This window comes from Cebus imitator, unplaced genomic scaffold, assembly GCF_001604975.1.
Source record: "Cebus imitator isolate Cc_AM_T3 unplaced genomic scaffold, Cebus_imitator-1.0 Scaffold344, whole genome shotgun sequence".
NCBI classification, from domain to species: domain Eukaryota; kingdom Metazoa; phylum Chordata; class Mammalia; order Primates; family Cebidae; genus Cebus; species Cebus imitator.
In genome coordinates, this window is record NW_016107659.1 from 592427 (window position 1) to 604060 (window position 11634).

Below are 11634 nucleotides of genomic sequence, written 5' to 3' on the forward strand. Positions count from 1 at the left end.
CAGCCTGTGGAATGCATTGAGTACAGCACTCACAGTTTTGACTATCTGTGAGCTGAAGAAGTTTCAAAACAGTCATCTGTAATTTTATTGAAGCTGGCCTTCACGAAAGGGTGAGTTGGCAAAGTCCTAGGTCTAGCCAGCAGCCCAATGTCTACATGTCAACACAGCTTGGTTGCTCTCCAGTCACCATTACATACTCAGTGCAACTCACACAGTGTTCTTTGTGAAAAGTAGGTCCCCCTCCTCCAGAAAGAAAGCTAACTGCCAGTTCCAGTAGGGGCAACGGGAATAAAGTCCATGTAAAGCAATGGTATAGGGTAGAACAATGTGAGACAGATAGAAGTAATACGTATCTATATGTACAACTTGTCACCTGCAAGTCTCACAGGTATCTTGAACTTACTATGTCCAAAACTGAGTCTTAATTCATTACCCTCCTGAATTTGTTCTTCCTTTAACCTACACCTTCGCAAAATACTACTTTACTTCTTTTTTATTCAAGCAAAAAAAGAAGTAAAGTAGGATATGAATTATCCTACCACGAATTCTACATAGGAACATGAAAACACATCTCAAGAAATTTTCTTTCTTTTATTTGGCTGTATGAGGAAAATAAAATACAAGGTCAGTATTTGTCATGAAGGTTCCAAGACATATCTTTCACGACTACTGAGGGTCCACTTGTTATTAAAATATTTACAACAGTTGCTAATTTAAAAAAAAATTCTCCCTACATAAAACTAATTACAAAACTAACGCAGTTTTTTACACACTGTCAAATGGAAACATTATTTTTAACTATAGTCTTGTGTGCTTAACGATGGGGATACAGTTCTGAGAGATGTATTAGGCAATTCTGTTGTTGTGCAAACATCATAGAGTGTATTTACACAGACCTACATGGTATATTCTACTAGACACCTAGGCTATACGGTATAATATATTGCTCCTAAGGCTATAAATCTGTACAGCATGTAACTGTACTGAATGCTAAGGCAACTGTAACAGAACGGAAGTATTTAAACATTAAAAAGGTACAGTAAAAATATGGTCTTATAATCTTATGAGACCATCATCATATATATGGCTTGTCACTGACCTAAACATCAGTATATGGTACATGACTGTAAATACTTTATTGCTACTGTCTCCCAGTAAGATCATGTGCTGGAATTTCTCAAGTGGGATAGCCACAAATTCCATGCATCCTAGATTTGTTAGCAGGAGCTCATTCTCAAAAATTTTACAAAAGATAATCTCAAAAAGGCAGGAGGTCATACTGAAGGTAATAAAAGATTATCCCTCACAGAAGATATATAGTAGCAACTTTAAGCCTATTAACCTAGGATATTCTCACATTTGTGTAATGTAAGTCATCACTAAATCACTCATGGATGTCAGCAAAGTGAAATAACCTAGTATGTTCCTCATATACAGTAGTTCGTTGAATAAGCAGGAGGAATGTTTGTGTTCGGTGAAATGTAACATCACAACAAAATTCCTTTTAAAATCGGTGGAGAGGAAATGAGGGCTACTTGATACCTAACTGCAGTAACCGTCTATTTATTGAGTGAAACCACACTAGTCACTTCCATATGTCATTCACGGGGCAGGGACATGTCTGTCCAGGACACTGCTGCAAATCTGATGCCTACCTACAGCCTGTCAAAGAAAAGGCACTCAGCAGTGACTTAAATAAATCACACATCACTCTAATACCTCTATAAAAGGAAAGGAAGATCATACACTGACCTTCAAAAATTTATACAGGACTATTCAAGACAATAAAAGAAGAAAAAAATGCCTTCAATGCAAAATGAAATGTATTGGCAATGAAAAACATTTCAGTTTTAAAGAAAATAAAACTTGACAAAATATTTCCCAGTGACCAGAAGCAACAAAATAGTTTGTCAAAATGCCCTGAAATGCTTTCCATGACAGTTTGATGAAACTTACATAACACAATTATTCTGCTTAGAAATTCTGTATTATTAAGAATATAATACTTGGCTTTAATCACCATATCAGATCAGTAAGGTCAAGGTAACAATCATCAAATACTATATGTGGGCACCGTAAGCTGGATATTATTATCCCCTTTTTACAGACAAGGAAATACAAAACTTGTCCAAGTTCACACAACCAGTAAATGGGAAATGGGATTTGATCCAAGACCCTTTACCACATGGCATGCTTTATGTGTGGGAAATTCAGGAAAGTAAAAAGAATGACAGTCAACTGTAATTTCAACACACAAAAGACAGTACCACCTAACATTCGGCCTGTAGTCTTCCTGGCATTTTCCTACATAACATATAGAAAATTGGAGACACACACACACACACACACACACACACACACAAAACCTTTCCCTCCCTCCCTCCCTCCCTCTCTCCCTCCCTCCCTCCCTCCCTCTCTCTCTCTCTCCATAAACAAAAACAAAGATCAATGTACCCATATTGTTTTACAATCTGTTTTTTCAGTTTACAAAAATTGAGTATCTTTCCACATCTATAAATATTCCCCTACATCACTGTTAAAGAAAGGGTATTCTATTACATGTATATACCACAATTCATTTAATCAGTCTCCCTATTATGGAGCATTTAAGGTGTTTCTAGTTTGTAACTATTATAAACAAATTTACAAAAATCATTTTTGCAAATGAGAAGGGGATTTTTTTTTAATGTATATTTTTGTGGTGCTCACTAGATTCTGGAGGTGAGTTTTTTCCAAACTTCAGAGGACCTCCCCCCAGATGTTGGTACACCACAGTAAGTAGACTTCTTAAGAATCACTGCAAGGAGAAGAAAGGTATTGACAGGGTTATGGTGCACACATGCACTACATGCACTAGAACCACTGCTAAAGACTGATCTCTGTACACAGGCTTTATTGTTTCTCCCTAGTTTAGATTCCTAGTGGTGAACACGCCTGACTAAGGGACAGGGCACATTTTTGAGGCTTCTGATGAGTAATACAAAATTGCCCTCCTGTAACGTTGTAACACCCACCAACAGCATTTGAAAGTGACAATTTCCAAAATCCTCCAGTTGACTAGATTTGTTTTTAAACAACCATATCCCCACATGGCCATAAGTTTGTAAAATAGCTGAGCTATTGATAAAGCACATCTGAAAAGAAAAGAATTCAAACAATAAATGCCAGATTTTAAAGTGTATGTTTCAAATACAAAATACAAAACTTAACGATACCAGATACCAATAGGCTGAACTGAACAGAATGACTTTAGAAAATCTAATGAAAATGGACTTTGAAAGGTACCAAGCTAAGACGTAAAACACTGCACTTTCGTTTGCCTATCTGGCTTAAGAGTTTGAGTTTTAATAACAACATGCTCTATTTTTCTAACAAGAAACTCATAAAATTGTATATTCTTTCAGATTGTGTAAGTACTGTCTTATAGCTAACATGGCAATCTGCAGTTCTTAAAATTCCTTTAGATAATCACTTATTCAACAAATACGTGAATGTCTACTATAGACCAGGCACTGTTCTAATGCTAGGGACAACAGACAAAATCATGGTTACACTGCCAGTCAGGACTCCTGGATTCTTAGGCAAATTATACCACCACCTCTGGGTCTAAGCTTCTTTATCTTAAGAAGCTGACCAGATGAATCTGAAGGCCCTTCTAGCTTTCAATCAAATTATCTACTTTACTTGATTTTTGTTTGAGTGCTTAATTTTCTATTATTCACAAGAGCTTTGCATTTTAAGCTCTATATAGTTTTTTTTCACAAAATCAGACCCACATTCTCCCAAAAGAACAATTTTACATTTACATTAAAATTGTGGTGATCCAGGCAACTTCAAGGAATAAATGCAGGATGAAGTTCCAGTTAGAAGAAAATGTATGCTCCTAACTTCAACTGTTTCTATGGAGAGGTTTCTGCAATGGTCTTATCTCCCTCACATTTGTATTGCACTATAAACGCTAAGGCATGAAGCATGGCATGACTGTGGGTCTCCAAACCTGTTGCATGGAAGCAGCTGGCATTCTGTTCCCATGCAGCAGGCACCCTAGTGCTTACTGTGGCACTTGGGTGTCCTCAGGGGCTGCAACCTAAAGTGCTGGTGGCGATCCTCACATCTCTCCCACTTACCTTACCCCAACTCAACAGGTACAACGATTCTGTCTAAAGTCTACATCTCACTGCCCAATTAGCATTTCTGTCACCTCTTATTATTTTCCACCAGATGTTCCTACTACCACAATTCAACAGTCCTCGGATTCAGGGTGTCCTTGGAGAAGCCCACTTTGGGGAGAAATTAGAAGGCGGCATTGCAAGAGGTCTCAATATTCCAAGGCACTCTCTAGGAGAGCGCCACACAAATGACTTTAGGTAGTGATATCACCGCCTTGTGGCCTCTAAGGATACTGCCACTTAGTAATACAGATACATTCCCCACTCTAGGCATATATAACAATCCCAATTTTTTCTCTGTATATGCCTTATAAACCAGAAGAATGAGTGGAAGCCAAGATTGTCACCTCTGTGCAAACGTATAGAAAAAAATCCACCTAACAGAAGTTTTTCCTCAATTTCCAACATGAAACCATAAAACAGTATCTCCCAAACACAAGTTTTGCTCATCTAAGCAGTATCAGCAGCAACTTCCTACAAGAATGCATGTGTTGTCATTTTAAACAATGTAAGACAAATTTGCAATTCCTACATTTCACAAAAAGAAAGGTAAAGGAATTGGTAAAAGCTCTTTAACTCAGGCATCTAAGCCTCTAAATTTACCCTATTCTTTTCCTGAAGAGCTTTAGCTGTATCAGGACAAAAGGATACAGGCTTCTTTACTGACTGAGGACCTAAAGAACCCTCCTTTATATATAATTTTCACAGAACTTAAGAGAAACAGTTGGAAGATAAAATTGTCATAAGTAGGAACAACTTATTATGCTAAGGCATTAATCGATTATGATAGGAAATAAGAAAGTTAAAACTCATCATTCTGGAAGACTACAACACTTCTAACATGGAACAAGAGCCCAAAAGTCACATCAGGAGAAAGACATAGACTCTTATTAGATATCTATAACAATTGCTTGGCAAGAAACTCACTTCCCAAGCTTTCATTAATATTTAGAATGACAGATTAGAAGTTGGGAAAAGGAAATGCCACAAATTCTTGATATTCCCTATAGGGCAGGCACATACTCCTCCTGTAAGAATAAAGTACCTACATATATTTTATCTACTCATTAGTCTGTCATCTGGCCCAAAGAATTAAAACATTCAGTACACACAAACAAAAGGCATCTTTGAAATCCTACACTTGTACAAATGGCTATTCTGCAGAATAAAAATGCTCATCTTTCTGAAAATCTCTCATAAATCACTATAATTTACTGAAAAGAGTTTGTTTTTAAGGTTTTACACTTGAATTTCATGGAAGAGCAGTCAAGTGCGTAACTGACTTAAAACAACAATTTGACTAAAGTGACAATTGGAAAGAAAAGTGATAACAGTAACTGACCGACTAATGTCAAAGGCCATAGCCAGGCTGGAAAACTAAGACTCCCAAATCTAAGTTTTTGACCAAAAGCAGGTAAGATTATTTCATAAATTCTCTATTTATTTACTTAATAACTATTCACAGCCCACTCTGTGATGACAGTGGTTCCTGGTGCTGCAGATGCAATGGGTAACAAGCAGATGTGTTGCTACCCCCCTGGAGCTTCCAGCCTATAGAGGAACTCCACCACTCACATCTTTCCACCTTCTGTACACATTTCTTGACATATGCAACACATATGGGCAACCAATTCCAGCCCACTCCTCTGCTGGCTGTCATCCCTCCTTTCCTTTCACCAACTGCAGCCACAGAGGTCGTCCTCTGTCCCTCGGGTATGCAAGGCTCAGTCCTGCTCCAGGACTTCTGTACTTGCCCTTCCCTCTGCCTGAGCCACTCTTCTTTCAGAGCTCCAAAATCACAAGGCTTCTTCCCTATCATTCAACTCTCAGCTCAGACCCCTCCACCCAGAGAGGCTTTTCAGGCCACTTGATGTAAAACAGCAGCCCACATCCCGTCACATTCTACCATGCAGCCCTGCTTTATTTCTTTTGCAGCACTTATCACTATCGAGTCACCATCACTTACTGCATCTTTGCTTTTTATCCACCTCCTTTGCTGAGATGTGACTTTATAGCTGGGTCTGTCTTGTGCAATGCCATAATTTAGTCCCTAGAAAGCTGTCTGGAATATTAACAGACGCCCAATAAATGCCTATTTAAGAAGAGCAAATACAGATGACGTTAGCAGTTTTGTATCACAACAACAGGTACCAAATAAAAGGCAAGGGAATGCCTTAAAGAAGAGTTTGGACCATTTTATACACACACACACACACACACACACACACACACACACAATAGATATTATACATATATGTCATGTATGTTTTAAAAGATTATCATAGCTTACACTGGTCCTAAAAAATAGCCCTCAAAAATAAGCATAATGAAAATACTAAAGCTCAACATTGGCTAATGTTCAAACTTTGTCATGTATTAGGCTCAATTTCTAGTATTAGCATTACTTCTACAATTTATCCTTTTTCAAAAGCATGCTGACAAGAGACCCCAATTTTTCATTTTAAAGAAAAGCAAGAGCTAAATATTTTTTAAAAGCATCCTTCCCCTTAAAAGTTATTAACCCTCTCATGAACTGTAAAATTTTTAACCATGTTATATTAACATTAAAATGTAGTGGTGATAATCTACAGCAGGCAGGATTTGAGTGCCTAATGACAACCAAATTTTATGAAACATAACTGCCCTCATCTTCAATTTAATCAAAGGCACAAGCCACTTCTCCATATTCAAAAATATTTAAACACTTAAGAATTTTTCTGATAAATTATTCTTTAAAATTTGTATCTATTCCTTCCTTTCTTTTGTTGAAACAAAGAGCCAAGTGGTTACCCAGGGAATGACTTTAGTTACTGACCATCATGGCTCCCACTTCACAGCAAAGATGCCAAAAACTCTTATGGATTACTGTGAAGTTATATAGAAGCAAACAGTGTATGCTGGGGAGAAGGCACATTTATTTCCTGGTAGGTGACATAAAGAAACAAATGACTACTGCCTTTAGGCCTTTGGGAATAACCAAATCCACTTAAAAACCTCAAAAACTAATGCTTTACAATTTCATAGCAAATTATTAGAAACAACCTACATATATCACAATAAAGAGGTTAAATAAATTATGGTCCATCCCTAATGGAGTACTCAGCAGCTGTCAGAGAATGAGGCAGCTCTCTTAGATACCAAAGGAGACTTCCATGATTTAGTGCTCTGGGGAGGGAAGAGGAGGTGGGGGAAGCTGGTGCAGAGTATATAGTGGGTCGTCATCTTTGCGAAGACAAACAAAAAGAACACATACAAAATGTTTACAAGAGCACAGGCTATGTCTGGAAAGACATACACAATGGGCCAGTAATCTTGTTTCCTGGAGAGGGGAACTGGGTGCTGTGGAACGTGGTGGAAGAAAGGTATACTTTCTACTCTGTATCTTTTTATATCTACTGAATCTTCTCCAGTGTGAACAGATTACCCGCTGCACAAATTAGTACAATAAATTTTAACATAAGAATAATGCATGCAACTACCAACATATTTGTCAAGGATGACCATTCAGAAGCAAATTTTTCAAAAATCACAAAAGTTTTGCTCCTACAACAGCAGAGTCCCTGATTCTCATTACCAGAAGATACGTATCCACTACAGTAATTAGAGGCTTGCTAGTGATCTCACCTATTACAAAGCAAAGAAGTCTCAATTCAATTCTTGGAGAGGAAATAGGTGCTCAGATCACCTTAAGAACACATCATATATTTAAATTGGGCTTGTAACTACTCTCTAATGAAGTTTCCATACGAACAGTTGCCCCCGACTATAATACAGAAAGTTAATGTAAGAAACAAGTAAAAGGACTGTCTCATGTTTTTAAAAACACATTATACTTAGGCTTCCTTTTCTCTGCCAGACTTAGACAAGAAACCCTCTGGTAATAGTGAAATGCAATTTCAGATCTGTGGCAAAATAATCACGTAAGGGGAAGGGCTAGCAGCATTCATGCTGAAAAAACAACTTGGTTTTTCACTTGTTAAAAGGAAAGGTTTGCTTTAAATTTAATTTCTGTACTATTTCTGAACCCCTGCCTAAACGACACTACTATATCACGTTAATTTTACTACAAGCAAATACTTTTTAAAATTAAAAACTAATCTGAAACTGAACACGAATCAGAAGGCAAACTTTAAACTGAAACTCTTCTGTTAAAAAAATGTATCTTTTAAAGACACATAAAAAATGCAAATAACTGATTTCCATATAAATGTCATTCAATGACAGTACAGGTTATATCAATATCTGACTGCATTAAACAGGTTCAAAAGGAACACAAAGATACTCAACTGCAAATGAAAGACCTAATATATTTTTGATAGCGGAATGTGGGGAGCAAAATTATGCTAATTCAGATTAATCATGTAAATTCAGAACACGTGACGTGCAGTTTAGTGTCGCTCAGAACTCCTGAATCCAGCTCCGTGCTTTTACACAACATAACAGAAATGGCATCTTTCACAAAACCTAATTTTGACCTTCAACACTTTAACTTTGGGTTTAACCAGCACACCTTCGGAAATAAGCACATAAAAATACAGGTAAGTCAAAGGCACTACGGATACAAAAAGGACAAGGAATGGGTGTAAAGAGGAGCTGAAGCTCAGGCGCACGAAATCACCTGGCAGGTCGCCTCTCCAAAGAAAAAAATGTTTCAAGTTCTCTCCCAGTCCCCAGGTAACCTCTGGCCTCAGAGCTCACTGCCCTGCGTGGGGCATAAGTTCTGGGCGCTAGAGTTCGCGCCCCCCGGGAACACGAGGATGATCCAAGGGCGTGCGGAGAATCGCGCTACCCAGAGCGGCGCTTTCCGGGGTCACTCCCCTAGGACGCTTCGCAGTGCCGGGAGCGCTGCCCCACCCCGCCTGGGCCGCCCCTGGGGACCCCGCTCCGGGCTCTGCGGCTCCCCTGCCCCGTGCCGCGCCCACCCGCCCCCCGCACTCACCGGCCGCTTCGGCGCCGCTATCTTGCCATCCCCTGCCGCCGGCTTTGCAGCCTTGGCCGCCGCCCCGGGGCTGCCCAGAGCCCGCAGCCGCCCGGGGGCAGGAGCCGCCAAGGAGGGGGCCGGGCACAACCCGCCGCCGCCTCCGCCTCCGCCGCCGCCGCCGTCTCGCCTCCCCAGTGCCGGCGCGAGGCTGCTCGAGGCGGCCACGGGCGAAGGGCGGCCCGCTGCGCTCTGCGAACCCTGCGAGCCGCCGCCGCCGCCCCAGTGGCAACGGTAACGGCCACCGCCACGGCAGAGTCGCTCCAGCCGCGACTGCGGCGCGCGGGGGCGGTGCCTGCACGCCGCTCCGCTTGGGGCGCCGCGGGCCCGGCCCCGCCCCGACCCCGGCCCCGGCCCCGCCCCCGCCTCCGGCCCCGCCCCAATGCGCGCGCCCCCGCAGATGCCCGGCCGCGCGTGCGGGCGCGTCCGCGGGGCCGTCCCTGGGAGTCGGAGGAACGGGGCCGCGCGACGGGCCCCGGGCGCTGAAGGTGGGGCTTCCTCCGAGCCTCCGGCGGCGAGGCAGCTCTCGGAAGGTCGCGGAAGCGCGGGGGAAAGGCAGGCGGCCGAGCCCCGGGAAATCCTCGGGAAAGGCCGAGTGCGCGACGGCCCTGCGGGGAGGACTGAGGCTCCCTGAACGCTGCCGCTGCAAACACTGCCTTGAGGAGAGGAGAGCCCGGGGCCGTGTTTTCGCCGCCTGTGTAACCACTGCTTACAAGAAAACTAGCGTCTGGGGCGTGGGGAGGGGGACCGTGGTTGAGACTTTACGAATCACCTAAACCGCCCCCAGGGCCGAGGCGCCGCTACTCGCGTCACGGTCCTCCTGCCGGATGCGGGGCTCCCCTGCCGGAGAGGGCCCGCGGACGCGCCTAGAATATCCTGGAGCCATCTAGTCTTGCCTCCGAGGCGGGGTGGGCTTATTTGTGCGGAGTAGAAACGGATCCCATAATGGGGTGAGATTTTTCCTCGGTACATTGTTCCCATTTCCGCAGTTTCACTTGGCCTCGGTTTTCTTCCAGCGTAATCACCAAATGAAATTAGCTGGAGAGCGTTTGATGGCGCAGAATCACGGTCTGAAGATGTTTACGCTGAATGCCGGACGCGTTTGATGGTGTTCTGTTCAGCACAATTAATTTTGCAAAGTTCAGAAATGTGCCAGATAGAGCCCCTGGCACGCAGTCAGGACTCTGCAGACACACCTTGAGTAGGAAACCGGCTTGTTTGTTTCATCTGTTATTTATGTGATGCACCATCACCAAGGCCAACATCTTTTTTAAAAACCTTTGGATACAATTCCAAAGCAATTTGTAAATTGGCAAAACGAAGCTCGTTTTCTAAAATAACTGATTACGTAATTAAATGGACAACAAAACATCTGAAAGTACATTTATTGAAAAGTAGACTTCCAAAACAAAAATATGTATTTCGCAGCTAGAAATAGTGGCTACTAGTGTCCTAAAGGCCAGCTGCATTCATGTATGTATTTTGAACCCTAAAACTAAACACTTCCTGTTATCCCTAAGACCTTGTTTGGATAACATTTTTCTGTTATACGTACTTGAAACCAACCCCATTTAAGATGTTTACCCTTATTCTTGAGTCCTTGATGGTTTAGGAAATTTATCATCTTTCATATTGCACAATCCTGTCACTGTCTTTTCCATTAGGCACAGTGCCTAAGATCCACAATATTTTTGGAGGCCCACAAAAAATATTTTAATTTCTTTTCAAATCAGAAGGAAAAAAATTTTAGGTGTAAGAATTTTAATATACATAAATATATTGGTTTTTGTACTAATACAATCTTAAAATGTAATTTTTATTTTTTTAATGGAGTAAAGGGCTCAATGAAGGCAAAAAGGCCTAGGGCCCAAGAAAAACATGATGTGGCCTTGTTGCCTGGGGTTGAAAAATCCCTTTCCAAGAGAATAATTATTTTTAAGCATGTTATATAAAATGCTCATTTCTGTGGTCTTTTTAATAATAGATAGATGGAGATTTGGAGTCGTAATAGTGGCTAGCATCCACCTGATACACATCATGTGTCTGTTACCTCTTTTAATCCTTACAGCACACCTGTGAAATAGGTACTATTCTCACACTTAGGGGGTGATGCAAGTTTTGTGGGGCCTGCAGTTTATGCAACTTGGGTGATCCTCTTAAAGAAAAGGCAAATACTGTGTATTAGTCCATTCTCACACTGCTATAAAGAACTGCCTGAGACTGGGTAATTTATAAAGGAGAGAGGTTTAATGATTCACAGTTCCACATGGCTGGGGTGACCTTAGGAAACTTACAATCATGGTGGAAGGAGAAGCAAGTACCTTCTTCACAAGGAAGCAGGAAAGAGAAGTGTGAGCAAAGGAGGAACTTGCCAAACACAAAACCATCAGATCTCATGAGAATTCACTTACTATCACGAGAACAACATGGGAAAACCGTCCCCATAATCCAGTCACTTTTCTCCCTGACACGTGGGGATTACAATTC

At 41.5% G+C, this 11634-nt stretch overlaps 1 protein-coding gene across 1 annotated transcript in view; it reads right to left on the bottom strand.

The window, feature by feature from the left end:
• Window positions 1-9422, bottom strand: part of LIFR (LIF receptor subunit alpha) — an 81567-nt gene extending 72145 nt beyond the window's left edge. Inside the window, exon 1 of the mRNA XM_017505881.2 lies at window positions 9109-9422. The gene's annotated coding sequence lies outside the window, so the exon portion shown is untranslated. The remainder of the gene's footprint in view (window positions 1-9108) is intronic.
• Window positions 9423-11634: the final 2212 nt, after the last annotated feature.